The sequence below is a fragment of the Bicyclus anynana genome, chromosome 5, assembly GCF_947172395.1.
Source record: "Bicyclus anynana chromosome 5, ilBicAnyn1.1, whole genome shotgun sequence".
Taxonomy (NCBI): domain Eukaryota; kingdom Metazoa; phylum Arthropoda; class Insecta; order Lepidoptera; family Nymphalidae; genus Bicyclus; species Bicyclus anynana.
This window is the reverse complement of record NC_069087.1, coordinates 1,976,294-2,000,317: the sequence shown is the minus strand read 5'-3', so window position 1 is coordinate 2,000,317 and position 24,024 is coordinate 1,976,294. Positions and strand designations below refer to the sequence as shown.

Here is a 24,024-nt window from a genome sequence, read left to right as displayed (position 1 = left end):
CGGCTGATAAGGTCAATAATTACAGGACTCAATAAACAACAATAATAATTATGGACTTTGTCCGCATCAATTTCGGTTTTTTCATAAATCCCGATCCATGGTTTTCCTTGAGATAAAAAGTAGCCCATAAATGTTGCTCAATAACCTTCTCTATATTTCAGTGAACGTCATATTAAAATCAGTTCAAACGTTTCAGAGACTTGATAGAATAAACAGACAGACATACATACAAACTGGTGTTAAAACATGAAATTTTACTGTTAAACAAAATCGCCTACTCTGAAAAGATCGCCATAAGTATATTATTATAGGTACAGAACAAAACACTTTCAAGATTCTTCAAGAGATTGAAAAATCTTGAGAGTTTATGTACTACTAGCGGACGCCCGCGACTTCGTCCGCGTGGACACAACATTTCTATATTACACGTATCTCCCTTGTTCTCGAATCTCCATATCTATTGTTGAAAATCGCATCAAAATCCGTTGCGTAGTCTAAAAAATCTAAACGTACAAATGCGAAAAGCGAATATCTTTTATATACATGAAAATTGTCCGCTATTAACAGTGGTATTTATAGACGTTGTAGGGGCACCCCCAGGGATCATTCACCCGCTGAGTGTAAAATTCTCAAACAGAGATTAAATTCGTCACTCAGCGGCTGAGTGATCCCCTGGGTGTGCCCCTACAACTTCTATGAATTCCACTGTAAGACTGCCGATAGAAGTTAAAACTTAGAACTACATTTATACTGCTACCAGTATAAGCACGAGACATAATCCATCCAAAAGTGCCATCCATGTCGGTGACGCGAACACTAACGGTGGAATTCATAGTCGTAGCAGGGGGCCCCTAAGGGGATTATTCAGCCGCTATGTGTCGAATTCAATCCCTACGCGTTTCATAGACAAAAGAAACCCCTCATTTGACAGGAGCTGGCGGCTGACTGCTGAATTACCGATATTTGTCAGCCAAACCATCCCCTGGCATTTTTTTTTTGTTGTTATTCGTGATTTATTTATTAGAAAGTGGACGTTCGGATCGTTATAAATGAAGTTATAAACAGCGAGTTATATCAGTGCCCAAGATATATATTCGCAATTGCGTAAACCCAGTATAATACTATGGCGATATGGAATGTACGAAAGATTCTCATATTAGGCATAATATGCCTCTGTTTGATGAAGAATTAACACAGAAGACCAAGAGAGGAATACCAATACCGCTAGTATTATACATTCTAGCAGCACTTCGATTATATGAAACGGGATGTTATCAGGTACGTACCTTTGTTCATTATCAATAATTTTTTGTTCATGAAGACGCCGCGCGGTTTCACCCTGTGTGGTTCCCATTTCCGTAAGAATATGGGGATAAAATATAGCCTATAGAGCTCGGGGATAGTGTAGCTTCCCAACAGTGAAAGAATTTTTTAAATTGGTTCAGTAGTTCCAGAGCCTATTTAAAACATACAAACAAACAAATCTTTCCTGTTTCTATTATTTGTAAAGATAAATTAAGAGTAGATATAAAACCAATTAGCCCAGTGGGTATGACCTCTGCCTTTGATTATGATGGTGTAGGTTCCCAACAGTGATAGAATCTTTCAAATCAGTTCAGTAGTTACAGATCCTATTCAAAACAAACAAACAAATTTTTCCTGTTTATAATATTAGTATAGATAAATTAGGAGTAGGTCAAAATCCATATAGCCCAGTAGATATGACCTCTGCCTTCTATTCGGAGGGTGTAGGTTCAAATGCTGTCTGAAACATACACCTCCAAATCATTTCAGTTATGTGCATTTTATGAATTTAAATGTATATTACATGTCTCATACGGTGAAGGAAAAACGTCTCTACATGTGTGAAGTCTGCCAATTCACATTGGGCCAGCGTGGTGGACCTTATCCCTCTCATTCTGAGAGGAGACTCATGCTTAACATACTCATGATGAAGAATTTAATTAGTTTGTTTGTTTGTAATCTAACCTATATAAATGTTAGGTATACCTATCTAGTTTTGATTTAGGAAATATATAACCTGCATAAATGTAACTAACATAATGTTTATTTTCAGACTGTAGGTGCAGTCCATCAAGCATTCTATGAAATAACAGAAATGCCAAAAGTCAAGCTGTATTGATGTCACGCATAGGTATACATATAAACAACCCCGGAGGACCCTATACACAGATTTAAAGAAACCGGCTATCATGGCAGGGAATAGCAGTGATGAGCTCTGAGAATACTGTTTTACCAAGAATACTGAGAATACTTTGGTCCTTGAAAATCTGAGTTTTCAGATCACAGTAATTGGAAGACCCTCATACCTTGAAAAGTCAGCAGCATTTAATATTGAAGTAGTAGGAGTGAGTGCAGTGTATTGTAAGGTGGTCACTCACTCTGAAGTCCATAACAATAGAAAATATATACAAATCTTAATTGAATGAAATTTATTGATTCACATCTTTAATAAAGATAATTATTAAATGTTTACTTCAGCATTTTTCATTTAAGTCTGGCCCTATAAAAATATACAATAATAACAATAAGTTATATGTAAATTATGTATTTATTGTTGTTATTAATTAAACTTTGTATCAAAAGGATATAGGTTTGATTTTAGAATTGCAAAAGTATGTGTGGTTCATTATTATCAGCCCATTACCAGGCCAAGCTTACCTACTAAATACATATATAATATTATGTGATCTAAAGCTTTGTGAAATGCAATTTTACCACTATTCCTAAGGATAAGCTATACTTATATTTATTTACTGCACTTACTATAAATTGTAAAAAAATACAGCATAATAGTACCTACTTGTAATTATTTCAGGTAATTATAGGTGGTTTTGAGTAAAATAAACAAATTTCCTCTGACAATATTTTTTTTATTTCAAGTAGGATTCCACATTACAAAAGTATGAAATATCAAACTACTTATATAGTAAATAGTATGCTTGGGATTTCTCTGCGTGATCGAATCACAAATGAGGAGATCCGCAGACAAACCAAAGTCACTGACATAGGTAGCACAGCGAGTCGTAAAGCTGAAGTGGCAATGGGCAGGCCACATAGTTCGAAGAGCCGATGAAATCGCAGTGCTGGTCGAACCCCCACTAGGTGGACCGAGGTCATCAAGCGGGTTGCAGGGAGCCGCTGGACGCTGGCGGCTCGAGACCGTTGTGTTTGAAAGTCCATGCAAGACGGCTATGTCCAGCAGTGGACGTCCATCGGCTGATAATTTTGATTATGATCATGTTCGTCCACATATCTTCAATATTTTTCTAACAACTCCTTCTTGTGAGAAAGAAACTTTTTGATAAAATTGATCTATTGTACTCTTGAACGAATTAAATTTTACTATGATAAATAAAAACAAAAAGTAAATGAAAATATTAGAAAATAGAAACTCAATTATTTTGTAAAATGTCAAAGAATTAACAAAATACGTCTCTCTGTGGTTGTGTCACAGAATTTTCAAAGATCTAATGTAAAATCATAGACAACATTTGCTTGAAACTCCAGTCACCTAGGGGCTCTCCAGTAGTTTGTTTATGAAATGCAATGAAGGATGATTCAATAGTCAGCCCCTGGGTGAATACTGAATATTGGTTTGTGGGGGATTGTTCACTTCACGACTATGAATTCCAGGGTAACTAACGGTGGAATTCATAGTCGTAGCAGGGGGCCCCTAAGGGGATTATTCAGCCGCTATGTGTCGAATTCAATCCCTACGCGTTTCATAGACAAAAGAAACCCCTCATTTGACAGGAGCTGGCGGCTGACTGCTGAATTACCGATATTTGTCAGCCAAACCATCCCCTGGCATTTTTTTTGTTGTTATTCGTGATTTATTTATTAGAAAGTGGACGTTCGGATCGTTATAAATGAAGTTATAAACAGCGAGTTATATCAGTGCCCAAGATATATATTCGCAATTGCGTAAACCCAGTATAATACTATGGCGATATGGAATGTACGAAAGATTCTCATATTAGGCATAATATGCCTCTGTTTGATGAAGAATGAACACAGAAGACCAAGAGAGGAATACCAATACCGCTAGTATTATACATTCTAGCAGCACTTCGATTCTATGAAACGGGATGTTATCAGGTACGTACCTTTGTTCATTATCAATAATTTTTTGTTCATGAAGACGCCGCGCGGTTTCACCCTGTGTGGTTCCCATTTCCGTAAGAATATGGGGATAAAATATAGCCTATAGAGCTCGGGAATAGTGTAGCTTCCCAACAGTGAAAGATTTTTTTAAATTGGTTCAGTAGTTCCAGAGCCTATTCAAAACATACAAACAAACAAATCTTTCCTGTTTCTATTATTAGTAAAGATAAATTAGGAGTAGATATAAAACCAATTAGCCCAGTGGGTATGACCTCTGCCTTTGATTATGATGGTGTAGGTTCCCAACAGTGATAGAATCTTTCAAATCAGTTCAGTAGTTACAGATCCTATTCAAAACAAACAAACAAATTTTTCCTGTTTATAATATTAGTATAGATAAATTAGGAGTAGGTCAAAATCCATATAGCCCAGTAGATATGACCTCTGCCTTCTATTCGGATGGTGTAGGTTCAAATGCTGTCTGAAACATACACCTCCAAATCATTTCAGTTATGTGCATTTTATGAATTTAAATGTATATTACATGTCTCATACGGTGAAGGAAAAACATTGTCTCTACATGTGTGAAGTCTGCCAATTCACATTGGGCCAGCGTGGTGGACCTTATCCCTCTCATTCTGAGAGGAGACTCATGCTTAACATACTCATGATGAAGAATTTAATTAGTTTGTTTGTTTGTAATCTAACCTATATAAATGTTAGGTATACCTATCTAGTTTTGATTTAGGAAATATATAACCTACATAAATGTAACTAACATAATGTTTATTTTCAGACTGTAGGTGCAGTCCATCAAGCATTCTATGAAATAACAGAAATGCCAAAAGTCAAGCTGTATTGATGTCACGCATAGGTATACATATAAACAACCCCGGAGGACCCTATACACAGATTTAAAGAAACCGGCTATCATGGCAGGGAATAGCAGTGATGAGCTCTGAGAATACTGTTTTACCAAGAATACTGAGAATACTTTGGTCCTTGAAAATCTGAGTTTTCAGATCACAGTAATTGGAAGACCCTCATACCTTGAAAAGTCAGCAGCATTTAATATCGAAGTAGTAGGAGTGAGTGCAGTGTATTGTAAGGTGGTCACTCACTCTGAAGTCCATAACAATAGAAAATATATACAAATCTTAATTGAATGAATGATGGAAAATAAAAATTTATTGATTCAAATTTTTAATAAAGATAATTATTAAATGTTTACTTCTGCATTTTTCATTTAAGTCTGGCCCTATAAAAATACACAATAATAACAATAAGTTATATGTAAATTATGTATTTATTGTTGTTATTAATTAAACTTTGTATCAAAAGGATATAGGTTTGATTTTAGAATTGCAATAAGTGTGTGTGGTTCATTATTATCAGCCCATTACCAGGCCAAGCTTACCTACTAAATACATATATAATATTATGTGATCTAAAGCTTTGTGAAATGCAATTTTACCACTATTCCTAAGGAATACACTTATATTTATTTACTGCACTTACTATACATTGTAAAAAAATACAGCATAATAGTACCTACTTGTAATTATTTCAGGTAATTATAGGTGGTTTTGAGTAAAATAATCAAATTTCCTCTGACAATATTTTTTTTATTTCAAGTAGGATTCCACATTACAAAAGTATGAAATATCAAACTACTTATATAGTAAATAGTATGCTTGGGATTTCTCTGCGTGATCGAATCACAAATGAGGAGATCCGCAGACAAACCAAAGTCACTGACATAGGTAGCACAGCGAGTCGTGAAGCTGAAGTGGCAATGGGCAGGCCACATAGTTCGAAGAGCCGATGAAATCGCAGTGTTGGTCGAACCCCCACTAGGTGGACCGAGGGCATCAAGCGGGTTGCAGGGAGCCGCTGGACGCTGGCGGCTCAAGACCGTTGTGTTTGAAAGTCCATGCAAGACGGCTATGTCCAGCAGTGGACGTCCATCGGCTGATAATTTTGATTATGATCATGTTCGTCCACATATCTTCAATATTTTTCTAACAACTCCTTCTTGTGTGAAAGAAACTTTTTGATAAAATTGATCTATTGTACTCTTGAACGAATTAAATTTTACTATGATAAATAAAATCAAAAAGTAAATGAAAATATTAGAAAATAGAAACTCAATTATTTTGTAAAATGTCAAAGAATAAACAAAATACGTCTCTCTGTGGTTGTGTCACAGAATTTTCAAAGATCTAATGTAAAATCATAGACAACATTTGCTTGAAACTCCAGTCACCTAGGGGCTCTCCAGTAGTTTGTTTATGAAATGCAATGAAGGATGATTCAATAGTCAGCCCCTGGGTGAATACTGAATATTGGTTTGTGGGGGATTGTTCACTTCACGACTATGAATTCCAGGGTAAGATTTTCCCTTACCAAGAAAAAGTTCCCAACGCGACTAACGGTGGAATTCATAGTCGTAGTAGGGGGCCCCTAAGGGGATTATTCAGCCGCTATGTGTCGAATTCAACCCCTACGCGTTTCATAGACAAAAGAAACCCCTCATTTGACAGGAGCTGGCGGCTGACTGCTGAATTACCGATATTTGTCAGCCAAACCATCCCCTGGCATTTTTTTTTGTTGTTATTCGTGATTTATTTATTAGAAAGTGGACGATTGGATCGTTATAAGTGAAGTTATAAACAGCGAGTTATATCAGTGCCCAAGATATATATTCGCAATTGCGTAAACCCAGTATAATACTATGGCGATATGGAATGTACGAAAGATTCTCATATTAGGCATAATATGCCTCTGTTTGATGAAGAATGAACACAGAAGACCAAGAGAGGAATACCAATACCGCTAGTATTATACATTCTAGCAGCACTTCGATTCTATGAAACGGGATGTTATCAGGTACGTACCTTTGTTCATTATCAATAATTTTTTGTTCATGAAGACGCCGCGCGGTTTCACCCTGTGTGGTTCCCATTTCCGTAAGAATATGGGGATAAAATATAGCCTATAGAGCTCGGGAATAGTGTAGCTTCCCAACAGTGAAAGAATTTTTGAAATTGGTTCAGTAGTTCCAGAGCCTATTCAAAACATACAAACAAACAAATCTTTCCTGTTTCTATTATTAGTAAAGATAAATTAGGAGTAGATATAAAACCAATTAGCCCAGTGGATATGACCCCTGCCTTTGATTATGATGGTGTAGGTTCCCAACAGTGATAGAATCTTTCAAATCAGTTCAGTAGTTACAGATCCTATTCAAAACAAACAAACAAATTTTTCCTGTTTATAATATTAGTATAGATAAATTAGGAGTAGGTCAAAATCCATATAGCCCAGTTGATATGACCTCTGCCTTCTATTCGGAGGGTGTTGGTTCAAATGCTGTCTGAAACATGCACCTCCAAATCATTTCAGTTATGTGCATTTTATGAATTTAAATGTATATCACATTTCTCATACGGTGAAGGAAAACCATTGTCTCTACATGTGTGAAGTCTGCCAATTCACATTGGGCCAGAGTGGTGGACCTTATCCCTCTCATTCTGAGAGGAGACTCATGCTTAACATACTCATGATGAAGAATTTAATTAGTTTGTTTGTAATCTAACCTATATAAATGTTAGGTATACCTATCTAGTTTTGATTTAGGAAATATACCTATAACCTACATAAATGTAACTAACATAATGTTTATTTTCAGACTGTATGTGCATTCCATCAAGCATTCTATGAAATAACAGAAATGCCACAAGTCAAGCTGTATTGATGGCACGCATAGGTATACATATAAACAACCCCGGAGGACCCTATGCACAGATTTAAAGAAACCGGCTATCATGGCAAGGAATAGCAGTGATGAGCTCTGAGAATATTGTTTTACCAAGAATACTGAGAATACTTTGGTCCTTGAAAATCCGAGTTTTCAGATCACAGTAATTGGAAGACCCACATACCTTGAAAAGTCAGCAGCATTTAATATAGAGGTAGTAGGAGTGAGTGCAGTATGTTGTAAGGTGGTCACTCACACTGAAGTCCAAAACAATAGAAAATGAAATCTTAATTGAATGAAATTTATTGATTCACATCTTTAATAAAGATAATTATTAAATGTTTACTTCTGCATTTTTCATTTAAGTCTGGCCCTATAAAAATATACAATAATAACAATAAGTTATATGTAAATTATGTATTTATTGTTGTTATTAATTAAACTTTGTATTAAAAGGATATAGGTTTGATTTTAGAATTGCAATAAGTACTGTGTGGTTCATTATTATCAGCCCATTACCGGGCCAAGCCTACCTCCTAAATATATAATATTATGTGATCTAAAGCTTTGTGAAATGCAATTTTACCACTATTCCTAAGGATAAGCTACACTTATATTTATTTACTGCACTTACTATAAATTGTAAGAAAATACAGCATAATAGTACCTACTTGTAATTATTTCAGGTAATTATAGGTGGTTTTGAGTAAAATAAACAAATTTCCTCTTACAATATTTTTTTTATTTCAAGTAGGATTCCACATTACAAAAGTATGAAATATCAAACTACTTATATAGTAAATAGTATGCTTGGGATTTCTCTGCGTGATCGTTTCACAAATGAGGAGATCCGCAGACAAACCAAAGTCACTGACATAGGTAGCACAGCGAGTTGTGAAGCTGAAGTGGCAATGGGCAGGCCACATAGTTCGAAGAGCCGATGAAATCGCAGTGTTGGTTGAACCCCCACTAGGTGGACCGAGGGCATCAAGCGGGTTGCAGGGAGCCGCTGGACGCTGGCCCCTCGAGACCGTTGTGTTTGAAAGTCCATGCAAGACGGCTATGTCCAGCAGTGGACGTCCATCGGCTGATAATTTTGTATATGATCATGTTCGTCCACATAACTTCAATATTTTTCTAACAACTCCTTCTTGTGAGAAAGAAACTTTTTGATAAAACTGATCTATTGTGCACTTGAACGAATTAAATTTTACTACGATAAATAAAAACATAAAGTAAATGAAAATATTAGAAACTCAATTATTTTGTAAAATGTCAAAGAATTAACAAAATACGTCTCTCTGTGGTTGTGTCACAGAATTTTCAAAGATCTAATGTAAAATCATAGACAACATTTGCTTGAAACTCCAGTCACCTAGGGGCTCTCCAGTAGTTTGTTTATGAAATGCAATGAAGGATGATTCAATAGTCAGCCCCTGGGTGACTACTGAATATTGGTTTGTGGGGGATTGTTCACTTCACGACTATGAATTCCAGGGTAAATCAGTTTTCATTTCAAAAACGACTTGTCTCCCCTTTCAAAGAACTGTTCCTGTATCATCAATTCATTATCTAATTTCTTACGTCAACAAAATGTATGATTCAATACGACAAAAATCAACAATGTTAATTCAGTAACCACAACAGCAGATGTTTTAGCGTTAGTCTCAGATTAGCGCCGGTCTACCGAGTACCGAGCAGCGAGACCGATTATAGATCTCACGGCTTACGTTCCATACGACACTTTGCAGATAAATGCACGATGAAATTAAATTGCTTTTTGATGATACGAGTTTTCCGTTACTGGTTTTTCAACAAGAAACCCTACTACTAATATTTATTAGAGTACTTCAGTCAGCCCAGTGATAGCCCAGTGGATATGACCTCTGCCTCCGATTCCGGAGGGTGTGGGTTCGAATCCGGTCCGGGGCATGCACCTCCAACTTTTCAGTAGTGTGCATTTTAACATATTAAATATCACGTGTCTCAATCGGTGAAGGAAAACATCGTGAGGAAACCTGCATACCAGAGAATTATCTTAATTCTCTGCGTGTGTGAAGTCTGCCAATCCGCATTGGACCAGCGTGGTGGACTAATGGCCTTGGTCCTCTCATTCTGAGAGGAGACTCGAGCTCAGCAGTGAGCCGAATATGGGTTGATGACTTCAGTCAGTCCACCTTGCAGAAACACTGCGGTTTCCAGAGCGAAGTGACCATATACCTCAATAGCTCAAAGGTAAGAGCGGTTGGACTCATCACTCCTCATGGTTGGAGGGATGGTGGTTCGATCCCCGTTGGTCTATTGTCGTACCCACTCCTAGCACAGTCTTTCCCCACTAATTGGAGGGGAATGGGAATATTGGTCATATTATAAAAAAAATGGCCCTAAGACCTTAACCTCCACCAGTTCTTTGAACTTCATGCCCTGCCCGTTGCTTTACTAATTAAGTAAATATCTCAATTAAATGACATAACAAAAGTCAAACGATCAAAGACATGGGCCTGTAGCCATGTGGCATGCCGATTCTCTTTCTACAAACGCTAACGCTTCGAAAACTAACAAAAGTATGGGAATTACAGATCCGTTCGACAACTTGATACCGATTCCGATACCGATACCGGTTCCGATCGACAACATGTCGATAGGAAATGTGAATCCCATACATTTTTTAATTTTCGAAGCGTTAGCGTTCGTAGAAAGAGAATCGACGTGCCACATGTGAGGCTATGCTCACACAGTAACACACATACACACACCTTTTGTGTTCGAAAGTAATTTCCGTAATGTTGCATGATCTGACTTTGTATGGAAGACTGCCAAATCCTTTCGTTGTTAATTATTCACGTATAAAATATGTATACTACCTACTTTCGGTTACACACTGATTTTATCAGACCGGAGATACGATATGCAAGTCAAAATGCTGATTGAGTAACCGGTAAGCTAATCAACTAGACACTAATTACATAAGTTATATTAATGTAACTTAATTGAAATGTTTGTTCAATCTTGAGTGATTAATTTTTTTCTAAGGGACCACGCACACACACAACCCTCTATTATATTGTCAATATAGTAGGGTAAAGCTAGCCACACACGATCAAAACCGTCTAGTTTCCAGCGCGCTAACCTAACCATCTCCCTAAGCGCGCTGCAAGTTGAACGGTAAACTTGTTCGTATATGGCTGTCTTAAGGTTTTACTGCAATATTACTTGCGAAGGCAAGACTTTTTTTAGACAACCTTACTGGATGGACATTATATTGGCAATAATATTGTCAATTTAGTAAAGGTTGCCTAAATTCGTACCACGACGTAGGTAAGTCGTTTTCTGGCAATACGACATTATTATAGCTTTACCTTACTATAATAACCTCACAATATTCTTAGCAATTTAAAAACATCTAAGAGACACTATATAGTCAAAGCTGAGAGTACTGGCAATTCTGTTTATCTATGCTATCTATCAGTTTCATAAAACAGTAGCAAATAATGCAGTTTCTTAAAAACTAATTCCTAAACTAAACAATCGCATCGTGATAACAGATCGCACCGAACTAATCAAACGATCACTAACTCGGCCAAGGCTGTATTGGTGAGAAAACATAAATTTGCACTTGCCTATTGCTAATTTTGAACATGCAATCCTTTAGGCGACGCGACGTCCATCCGAGCGTAGATCGAAGGTACGAGTTTATGTAATTGCTTTACTTTTATTACCATAAATATTATATTATTATGTAAAACTCTTTTCCTTGGTTTATAAGATGAATCTAGGTGACGTTTATACAGTACAGCAATCAGCAATATCGAAAGCAAATATTTACGCAAAAGCACAGGAGATTTTGATTAGGGGTATTTAAAAAAAAAAGAATATTTGCCATATTATCTTAATAAAATACGAGTATGACCAATAAGTAGTATTTTCTTGTGTTAGGATTGGGTACGACCTTTCGGTGTAAGTGCAACCCTCAAATTCATAAATAGATGTATCTTTAAATCCTACTGCATACTTAATTATTCTAGTTTGGCACCCGTTTTAATCTATTAAAGAGGTAAAGTTTGTGAGGTTGTAGACTGTAATCTTTGGAACTACTGAATCGATTTTAAAAATTCTTTTATCAACAGAAAGCTACGTTATTTGCGAGTGTCATAGGCTGTATTTTAACTCCGTATTTAATCCTGAAACTACACGGGAGAAACTTCGGGGAATCGGCTACTATATAATGTAGACATAAGTTTGTTATCAGCAACGTGATACACAATTCTTACACTTATTATGTGCTCAGATAACTACACTACACGATAACGTAACAAACAGAACCATTGTAGAGATCTGTTATCGCTGCCTTGTGTTTTCATATTATTTTCAGCTATCGACAAACATCCGCGAAACGTATCCTGCAAACAGCGATAGCGTATTGGCGAATGACCTAAATGCATATAGGAACTTAGTAATTACATGATATGACATCAGATCCAGGCATGATATTATAATAATTGACTGCCATCCTATTTATTTATTCTTACGAACTAAAGTTGATATTTTCAGGATAACTTGATTGAAAGATGAACATAGAAACACATGGTCATTACCGACTTTTCTACTGGGCTTTTGAAGCCTGTGTTCTTGTACCTAAATTGCATTGATATATCTAAGTTTAGGTTGCTAATTGCCGCAAAAAACCAACGAATCCAAGCGAAATATGATGATACTTTGGAATTATACGCATTGTTTCTTGGTTTCGCCAGTTTTTCATGGTCCAACATCAAGTTGGTACACAGTTTTTGCTCTTTCCGTCTCTATCTTGGTATTCTACCTATATCTAATCTACAGTTAATTCGCATTGAACCCAATTGTAAACAATATATCCTCCTCTATAGAAGCCAACTAAACAGATTAACAAATAACATACGCAACGCTATTCGCACGTATTGAAAACGAAGTAGCAAATAAATATTCTGCTATTGACCCTGCGAATCGCATTATAGTTAAACCTGTACAATTCACTTAAGTAGATACATATATGTCGCTTGATTTATTATAACAGACATATACGAGAATAATTTAATGTATCAACACATTTGGCGTGTAATTTTTTTTTTGTGCTTTATTCTTCTACCATAATTGTTACCTTAATAATTTATCTTTTTACTCGAAATTCAAACAAACATTAATTAATGACCTACGTAAACGTATCACTAAATTGCAGAAGGTAGCGAACATTTAATTTAATAACTTTATCTCTTTATTTATTCGACTGAAAAATGTAAACTCTAAATACCAAAGTAATATATTTATACTCTTCCCCCCCATATTCATACATGATTAAAAGTAAATTTTCTTCAAAGTAAAGTGGACCCTATGTATTACGCGGTATTACTGTTTAAAGTTCAGTGTTGGAATCCTAATCCATGTTTATAAATAAACTAAGGAAATTCTAGTCGGACTAGAATGTTTTTTTAACGAACTGATAAAATTAAAAACTAAAATATCATAGCTTTTTAAACAGTAATAAATATTCAAGGTCATATTGGAAATAACTTAAGCAGATAAGCCCATGTCTCCAATGGCCTCTCTTAAATCATATCAGCCGATGGACGTCCACTGCAGGACATGGGCCTTTTGTAGGGACTTCCAAACATCACGATACTGAGCCGCCTGCATCCAGCGAATCCCTGCGACTCGCTTGATGTCGTCAGTCCACCTGGTGGGGGTTCGGCCCTCTTAAATGAAGCCAGCTAAATATTCTCCAATCCTTGCTTCTAGAGATTAAAACGGATACATAGTGATCTTCGTAACTATAAACATCAAGTATAATGCAAAGAAATTAAATATCACGTGTCTCAATCGGTGAAGGAAAACATCGTGAGGAAACCTGCATACCAGAGAATATGTGAAGTCTGCCAATCCGCATTGGGCCAGCGTGGTGGACTACTGGCCTAACCCCTCTCATTCTGAGAGGAGACTCGAGCTCAGCAGTGAGCCGAATATGGGTTGATGCCGTATAATGCAAAGACAAGAGAGGTCTCTCAAGTGATCATCGCTCGCAATGGTGCATTAAATTGGTTGCGCCTGCGCCGGACGTCGGCATCGCAATGTAGATGAGTTGCTAAACCTGCAAATTACTGTAGATGCGCCAAACTATGCAAACAATCATTAGGTAACTCACATATCTACCCATTAGGTACAAATTTTTTTCTTGGCATTCAAAATCTATTTATCAAATTGACCATTCTAAGCCTACGTAGATGAGTTGTTGAATCTGCAAATTCATTGCAAATTGCAGTCGACTAGATGACGCCGCGCGATTTCACCGTCGTGGTTCCCGTTCCTGTAGGAGTGCGGGGATTAAATATAGCCTATAGCCATCCTCGATAAGTGGGCTATCTAACACTGAAAGAATTTTTCAAACCGGACCAGTGGTTCCTGAGATTACCGCGTTCAAACAAACGAAAACTCTTTAGCTTTCCAATATTAGTACAGATGCGTTTTAGGTTATACTCTCACATTCTTACCCGTTAACTTGATTAAGTTGTATTAAACATTCAAAATCAATTTATCAAAATGACCGTTATATTATTCCTTAAATATGTTATGCCTACAAGAAATTATGTATTGTAATTATTGTATAATTTTCACATAATAATAATCTGAAATTGAGTTTACATTTGAATTTCGCATAGAAAGTAATCACTGATTATGTACACGTAAATGCCTACTGCCGCCATTAGCATAGTAGTTGGAAGTTGGAACGCCTTTAAAGTTATTAATTTCTTAATAATTAATATAAAGAAGACTGTGAAAGATGAATAATAGGTGAATTCAAGGTGTATAATAATATCGATCGACGTTCAAATAATAACATCTTCTAAAACTATTAATCAAATGGTACATAATTATACGAGTTTTTTGAAAAAATTCAACACAATTCATCAAATTGTGTGGCTACAATAAATCATCCTCTTTGCGAATTTAGCCCTTTTTAACCGACTTCCAAAAAGGAGGAGGTTCTACGTTCGGCTGTATGTATGTTTTTTTTTTTTTTTTTTTTTTTTTTTTTTTTTTTTTTTTTTTTTTTTATGTATGTCCAGCGATAATTCCGTCAATTATGGACCGATTTTAAAATTTCTTTTTTTGTTTTGTAGGGTTTACTTTCAGGGTGGTCCCATTTTTTTCATGTCAGGATCTGGTGATGGCATCCTGGAGAAATTGAGGGGAACTTTCGAAAGTTGTAGAGACGGCTAGTACGTTTGTTAGTGTTTCCATAAGGTATTTTAAACCACTATAACTTTATGAAGGTTTGGAGTTGGTCTGATGATGGAGCCGAAACACAGACGATGGATCTCGTCAAGGATTATCAGCAGTCACCTTTTGTTTGGGCTTGATTAATTTGTATTGATGAGTACTTTCCACCTATATGGGTTGTGACTGTATTAATTGTCTGGTGATGAAGACGAGGGACAGTGAAGAGAACTCCTCGACGGTTCACAGTAGCTACCTTGTGTTTGGACTTGATAAATTTGTATTGATGAGAACTTTCCACCTAGATGGATTGTGACTGTATTAAGGGTCTGATGATGAAGACGAGGGACAGTGAAGAGAACTCCTCGATGGTTCACAGTAGCTACCTTGTGTTTGGACTTGATGAATTTGTATTGATGAGAACTTTCCACCTAGATGGATTGCGACTGTATTAAGGGTCTGGTGATTAAGACGAAGCACAGTGAAGAGAACTCCTCGACGGCTCACAGTAGCTACCTTGTGTTTGGACTTGATAATTTTGTATTGATAAGAACTTTCCACTTAGATAGGTTGTAACTGTACACACGCAGTGCTGTGCTAACACTAAAAATAAAAAAATAAAAATTTTAATAAAAAAAATTCAACCGACTTCCAACTCAAAAAATAACTTTAACTAAAAAGCAAAAAATAACATCCTACTATGTGCTACCTTCTGATCAGTTTGAAGGCGGTGCCAAGCCAGTGATGTTTTAATTCAAGCCGTTTAAATTGCACAATTTCTGTGGTTCTTTCAGAAACGGCTTTAATTAAAACATGACACTGGATTGGCACCGCCTTCAAACTGATCAGAAGGTAGCACATAGTAGGATGTTATTTTTTGCTTTTTAGTTAAAGTTATTTTTTGAGTTGGAAGTCGGTTGAATTTTTTTTATTAAAATTTTTATAGTTCTTCGTGGAAAGTCCGCCATCTATTTATAAGTCGCAAACAATTAACTGTAATCTGTCGCGTCTGCCTAATGAGCTAAATTAGTCTTTGTTATCTTCGCTTGTGGGTTAACGACCACGGAGTTTGTTTGTACTAATACTCTGAGATGTCGATATGTTGATTGATCTTATAAACTTCCGGTTAAGTTTCATTATTATGATTCACATTTAAGCTTAAGCGCTTTACTTAGATGATTATGAAGATGTATTTCCAGAAATTCGTCGATTCAAATTCGACAATTAAAATCATTTATCGATTTTGTTGTCAAGAATAACTGTGAGTTAAAGAGATTGGCGTGAAAACGTGTATAGTTGAAATTGTGTCAAACTTTTTTCTCCGTTTATGTTATTATTAAATTTTTCCCCTTTTACGTTGAAATTAAGCACTTATTCGAGTACACTGTAAACACACGGTTTACCTGTATCATTTCACTTAGTTTGTAGATGACCTAACTGTTTTCAAAAGTTACATTGCAGTTTATTGTTTCGATACTTTTAATTTGCTTTTAAGCTAGAATGTGTTACTATATAGGTCGTTTCACCACCTTTTATTAAGTAAGTAAATTCAATTACTCCAAACGTAGATTTTGTAATTTCCTTACTTTATATCAAATTACAAAAACAAAATTTAATGTAAATAACTTATCCAACAGTTGTCAAAAGGTGGTGAGATTGCACTTTCAAAACCAGCGTCAAAATTGATCATATCTCTATCAATATAAACAGACCCTTTGAAAAATTCATACTTCAGAAGTTCCTTAATCATTGTAAGTTGAACTTCGTACAATGATTCACGTTCAATGGGACCAAGTTTGTTTTTTTGTACCGCTCCTGGCACCTCCTAGCACGACGTGCGCGCGATCACAACCTCGATAACAAACGGTCTAGTATTTTTGGACCGCATGAGCATACTAATTTTATTATGGCAGTACAAAAAATGAGATCTAGGAAAATAAACAAAACGCTTGTTAAGAGATTTAGTGAAATTATGGGATTATCCAGGACCAAGGTACAATAGACTGTAGAGTCGTATTTACTATGTTATCATACTAAGAATATTTTTAACAAAGTAAATGCTAATGGGGAATCCTAGATAATGCAAGAATATCTTTATCTAGGATATATTCCCTATTAGCATTTATTTTTTTATTTTTATTTACAAGTTAGCAATTGACTACAATCTCACCTGATGGTAAATGATGATGCAATCTTAGATGGAAGCGGGGTAACTTGTTAGTAGAAGGATAAAAATCCACACCCCTTTCGGTTTCTACACGACATCGCACCGAAAAGCTAAATCGCTTGGCGAAACACGTGATCTCAGTTTGATTGATTACGTTTTGGCTTCATTCATCTAGATCAGAGAAAAAGTTCCTCTATAGTAATTATATGGAAGCAAAACTTTTATTCAAGACGCTCTTCGCATTGATATTGAATCCGAATAGAAATAAATCATATTGGAAAGCTTCTGCTATGGAAAGTGATTGCCATCAGACAGCTGCAAATGATAGTTGAAAGGTGGTAATTAATATGATGTGTCCAAAAATAGTGACGTTTCTCACGGTAAGCCCGTGACTAACAAAACATATAGTAGACTTACACTCGTCTCATGTTAACGATAAATATGTTATGAATAAAAAACGAAATGATCTTGAAAATGATATCCCGAACAACGAACTTCATTAAAATAATCGTTAAAGCATAGACGAATTTGTGCTTCTTCTACTAGAGTATGAATTGTATCAATTACTTGCGAGTTGTGCAGTTAAGTTGAATTTTTAGATTGTTACTTAATTTGCAGTCTAAAGTTAATTGTGACTTCAATTCTTCGAATAGCTTTTATCTGTCGCTTGTCTGCGCATCTTTCCTTTGTAAGTTTGTACCAAAGCAGCCGAACGGACGGCGGAGGCGTCTACGTACCGTACGGACCGTACGGTACGTAGACGCCTTAAGAATCGTAAATCGATCACTTCGAAAATGTCCTTGCGCGTCGAAAGCTAATGTTTAGAATTGTTGTGCAAGACACACTAGTGAAACACGTTTTAGGAATAATGATACGCACATAAGTTAGCAGGTTGTCATGTTGATGTTTTAATTGAACTTTCCTTCGATTCCTTTCCAATTTATTAATTAGATGAAAGGGAAGAAAATGCGACTTTCTTCATTGTTGTAGCATCGTCTAGGACTCGCTAAAAAGGTGGTGATTGATTTGCTGCTGTCGCAAAAGCATGGTGCATTATCAATTACCGCATCCGATACATCAATAAAATTATGTTTATAGGGTATCATATAATTTTTATTTAAATTTATTATTGAATATCTAAAGGTGACTGCTAGACATTGTGCTACATTAGTAACAATTATTTTAAACGGTGGTACTCATTCCATTATTTACGTAAAGTTATATAATTTTTATTAGCCCTTTGTTATTATCTAGCAATCAATTGGAGCTTTAAACATATTGATATGATTGAGTAAAATTTCACTTTTTGTTTCAATAATCATGATATTTAACTCAAGTTGCTATTTCACTTTTCAAATTAATTGTCCATTTCATTTCGTAGAATCATCATTGGAAAATCTGTTTATTGTGTGTTCAAATTGTGTATAAGCTTAAGTGCTTTATGTTCTATGTTGTGCACAGCCCTGATTGGAACCAAGTCAACAAACCTTGAGGTGTTTAACCGCATAATGTTTTTCGCGAGCACGTCTCAAACAACATGTTTGCCATAAAACCATTGAGGCCTCGGGAGTCGAGGCTCGAAGCTTCTCTAGGCTGACTGTTGAAGATAGAATTAATTTTATGTGAAACCTAAGACTTATTGGAAAATTATGTAAATCGTTTTGCCACCTTCTTAAACCAGTTTCACTTATGAAAGCTTTTATATTATATGCAATTAAAATCATAAATCTCTTTAAAACTTCTGTTTAACTAGCATTTACACATAGAAAGATCGTATCTGTTTTTCTACATTTTAATCCTAAATAGTGTTTAAATAGAAAACGTCAAAATGTGTGAACTTGATGTTAGGCTTGGGTGTTAGGTTTTTATTTTCGTTACGGAATTTCTTGATTCAGTCCACGCGAGAAAAGCCATGCAATAGCTTAAAAATACTATCATTTCAGAATTTCTGTAACTATACATTGTGTAGAACATAATTATCAAGAATCTGAGTTCGCTTAAAAATAGAAAATATTAGCGTCTTAAGATTAGAGAATCTAAGATTCGCTTTTGTTTATGTCTCATCATTTACAACAGTGTTCAAGAGTTTTTCCTTCATTCATATATCTTCCGTCAGTAAGCAAATGCTGTTACACAAATGTTATTGATGCGCTTTTTATAAACACCAATACCTACTCTTCCTCTTTACCATATTTAGGTATCGTGCAGAAGGAAGTTATGCGACCTCCTTACGAGGAAAGAACCTCTATAACCGATTAGATTTCCATTGTTGCGACGAAAGATATTGGCAGGTGTCCAATATATTATACTGGTAAACTTTAAAAAAGTAAAAACCGTAAGCAACTTAAATGCATTCAAGAAAAAACGTGAAATGTTAGCACAAATTTAAAATGAATATGGAATAGAAGCGCAAAGAAGAAGTCTATCATCAACCCTTGGCATGCAAAGAGGCTTATGTCCAGCAGTGAACGCCTATCTGTGATGATGATGATGAATTCAGTCATCCAGATCCGACAAAATACCATCTGCTGGCTTACCATTGATTGATGCATTATTATTCTGGTGGCTCCTATTTCTGAATAATGATTACCTCACTAAAGCCGCAGCAGTTTTCCTTTATCATATACTATGAAGTACGATAGAACTGATGCTAATTCCATAGTTGCGATGACGTCAATTACCGTAAATGCATTTTAATCTACTTTTAAGCCAAAAGGAAGGCTAGTAATTTATTATGTACCTACCTATATTTGTTTTTACGTGTATACCATCCTAGTGTATAAAGCTAGTTTTAGCGCCTACTGAGGTATAGGCGTAGAGAGTCATCCCCGGACGAGCTCTGTTACAAAGAGCTCTACTTCATCATCATATCAGCCATTAAGCGTCATGTTCATGTGTCTGTTCACGAGCTGTGATAACCCATTGTATATCACCTCTGAGTTCGATTTTGAGGGCGTGCAATGCACCTCTAACTTTTTAATTATGTGCATTTTAAGAAATTTAATATCACGCGCCTCAAACGTTGAGGGAAAAACATCGTAAGGAAACCTGCATACCATGAGAATTTTCTCAATATTCTACGCGCGTGAAGTCTGCCAATTCGCATTAGGCCAGCGTGATGGACTATTAGCAAAACCCCTCTCATTCTGAGAGGAGAGTCGTGCTTAACACCGAATATGGGCTATTAATGATGATGACCTGTCAAACCAGAACAAAACAATGGTGCTTGCAGCCAGAAATAACCGTGGTGATAGTCATTCCTAAAAGAACTATGTCGCAAAGGCCGTAGTGATTCCTCAGTTCGAAATTGAATAGATGTAAAGGATCATACACATTCCAGGCTTAACTATCCATCCTTATCTCTGATAAAAAGACAGGTAAGATTGATACGTTTCATTATTGCGAAGTAGTTCGCCTCGGCCCTCGACCCACGGGTATGTATTTCGCCTTTCTGTATGATATAATAATTTAACCATAACATATATACAGATGTTTCTTGATAACATTAAACCACGCCTTAAACCTCCAGCTACACAGCTATTATAACTAGACCATAAAAAGTATTACATAAGACTAATAGATAATCTGTAATCATACATGCAAGCGACCGCAGTTGATTGAAGTATGTGCTCATTCCATAAATTTAATGACACAGCTATCAATCAATCATTCATTAAAAACGTATTTTTCTCTTGTCACTGTATCGGCTCATTGCTACTTGCAACAATAGACAAGAACAATTTCACATTACACAAGGAAAAGTTAAAATATTTTAAATTTCCTCGATAATTTGTTAAGGAGGTTAATATAGCTCTTTGAATATCGTCCACTTATAATATGGATAACAACCAAGTCTTGGTTAGTCTTATCCAAAAGGCTAACTTTCAATAAGCTAGGTTGTTAAGAATTTGAATTATTCTAGTTCAATTAACAATCAGCCTAGCCATTTAATTGTATGTAGGCTTTTATTAAACACCCTAGTCGTCCAATTAGGTAGCTAGCTGGCTGTGTAGGCATATAACCATATAGACGTATAGATGTTTTTTTGTAAACTATTTGTATCGAAAGGGTTTCACTTCCTCGTTTCCGTATGTAACAACGTCAGCCAGTTCCCAGTGTAATGAGTCGGTTGCATCACCTATTACATTGTCACCTATTGTAATATCTCATTGTCTCTATACTACCGAAATTAGATAACTATACTCATGTCTTGGGAACATTTCTTCTCGCTTTCCATAAAAAAGTGCTACGTAATTCATCTTTATTGTCTGCTTGTCCGTTTTTGGAAACTTTACGTGTTTTTAATGCGTTGTATTTAACGGACATAAAAATAGGAGGAGCTTCTGAATTCGTCGAAATCTTTTTTAAATCTCTGATTACTCGAAGTCGCCTGAGCAGATTTAGTCATGGTCCAAAATGCACCTAGCCAAATTAATAATAGCATTTATGAAATAATTGCTTAAACACCATATTAACGTAGTAAATAAGTAGGTATGCCTTTGTAACTAGTCATGCCTGAAGTCTACCAGTAGCGGACAACTTGAAGTAAACCACTAAAATGTGTGCAGCAAATATAAACTCCGCGCCGCAAAACAAGTCCCGTAGACGCGGCGCTAATGTTTTATTGCAAAATGTTGCCAACAAAACCATTGTTTATTCTTTATTAGTATTTATTAAATAGATAGATTAGTATCTAAACATATAATATAGAATAAACGAAGTAATTTCTGTACACTAATGATTTTAAACTTATTTCGTGGTTGTTCATTACATTATGAATGTTATTTAATCATTAAAAATCTCGTCTTTTTATCGTGGTATTTACCCGTTTAAATAACATTCATAATTTCTGTACATCCAATATTTTTTGAAAAAGTATGTGTTAAACCTAACACTGAATACAAATCAATGTTTTTTTTTTAATTTTTGTTTGTTTTTCTGTTTGTCCATTCAACATTCATATTACAGATATTTCAACCAACGACTTATATCGTACGTCTACGCTATGTCAACAAAACTTTTTCGCAACCAACTCACTGTTTACCAAGTGTCAATTATAAGGCAACCGGCCATGGTATTATTTAACGCCGCCCCACATAGCATACAAATGTCCAAACTTGGCACTTGGTAGCTGCGACACGCGCACATAAGCTAGTAAACTCTGTTATCCCATTAATATTCGCCTTAACACCTTGCCGGGTTGTGCAAATGGGTTGAGTTGGTAACTTTCTCTTTTAGGCTGTTATGGCAATAGTTCGGTTTATATTGTTATAGGGCACCAAGAAAAGATCTATAGGTACTAGAACACATATTATATTGTATTTTATGTACAGGTTCGTCGTTATCAATCCATATTCGGCTCACTGCTGAGCTCGAGTCTCCTCTCAGAATAAGAGGGATTAGGTATTAGGCCACCATGCTGGCCCAATGCGGATTGGCAGACTTCACACACGCAGAGAATGAAGAAAATTCTTTGGTATGCAGGTTTTCGCACGATGTTTTTCCTTTACCGTTTGAGACACGTGATATTTAATTTCTTAAAATGCCCCAGACCGGATTCGAACCCACACCTTCCGAAATCAGAGGCAGAGGTCATATCCACCTGGGCCATAACTGTTCGGCCAAACTTATTCATTGATAAATATCATGAAGTAGCTTACTAGTGAAGTGCGGAGGGCCAGTTTCAATATCTCGTCGATATCGACAGTCTTACCACTACGGTTATGTATTTTAAAATGCAAGGATAAATGCGTGTGTTACATGGATAATCGGAACTATTTGAATTACTTTGTATGAAAACATTAAAAGTTTTTTTTGGGAAAAAAAAATAGTTATGCAGTGCGGCTCCTTTTAAGTGGACTTGTCAATACCTTGAAGTTATGGGAAATATTCTGCAACACCCTGTATATTTACTTCTATTGTTACACGACGATACCAGAAAGTGGGTTATGGGTATATTTATTTATTTATTTAAGTATATTATTTCTTTGGCACATCTTAAAGCCTAAATGGCTTGTGTAAGTACTACATAAGGCTTTTTAGTTTTGGCCTGTGAGATGTCGTTACATTCGTTTTAATTGTGAAATTGGTAAACAGCGTAGGAAGGTAATTTTTTGTTAAGAAAATCAGATTTTGATAAGCGTATCATCATTATAGTCTGGTAAAGTCCACTTTAAATGATAATTCTATTCCATTAGATTGAGACACCGCCAAATGCAACGGATCAGATTTCCTTATATCAGGTGTTTTGAAAGTAGTAACCTTAGCTGTAGCCGAGCCTGTTTAATATCAGATTACACAAATACCTACAGTCTACTATAATCTGTAATATTATCAAAACATTTATTACTGGAATCACTACGTATATCTATCTATACTACTCATAAAGCATAACGGTCAGTTTTTGAGGAATTTGTAGATTATTTATATCGCACCGAATTTACATTGTAGAAATATTGGGTTATTCATTCACCATTGCTGTCTTAAAAGAATCTGCAACTCCTTAAATTATAGAGCATGCGCTATTATATAGGATTACTTTGTTGATCTAGCAGTGCCATAGGATATTGCTAATTCTAAAAATTACAAACTTACATTCAAATTTTCTTAACTTACAGGAAGCTGAATGAGATCATATCGTCTTTGAGTAAAACTATTTCTCATATTTTCATACTTATCGCCCAAATTATCCAAATAATCATTTTCACTTTGACTTTCAAATCCT

At 35.7% G+C, this 24,024-nt stretch overlaps 1 protein-coding gene across 1 annotated transcript in view; it reads left to right on the top strand.

Moving 5' to 3' along the window:
* The window catches only part of LOC112056339 (rho guanine nucleotide exchange factor 15), a 123,151-nt gene that overhangs the window by 3,289 nt on the left and 95,838 nt on the right, over positions 1-24,024 (top strand). The window lies entirely within an intron of this gene.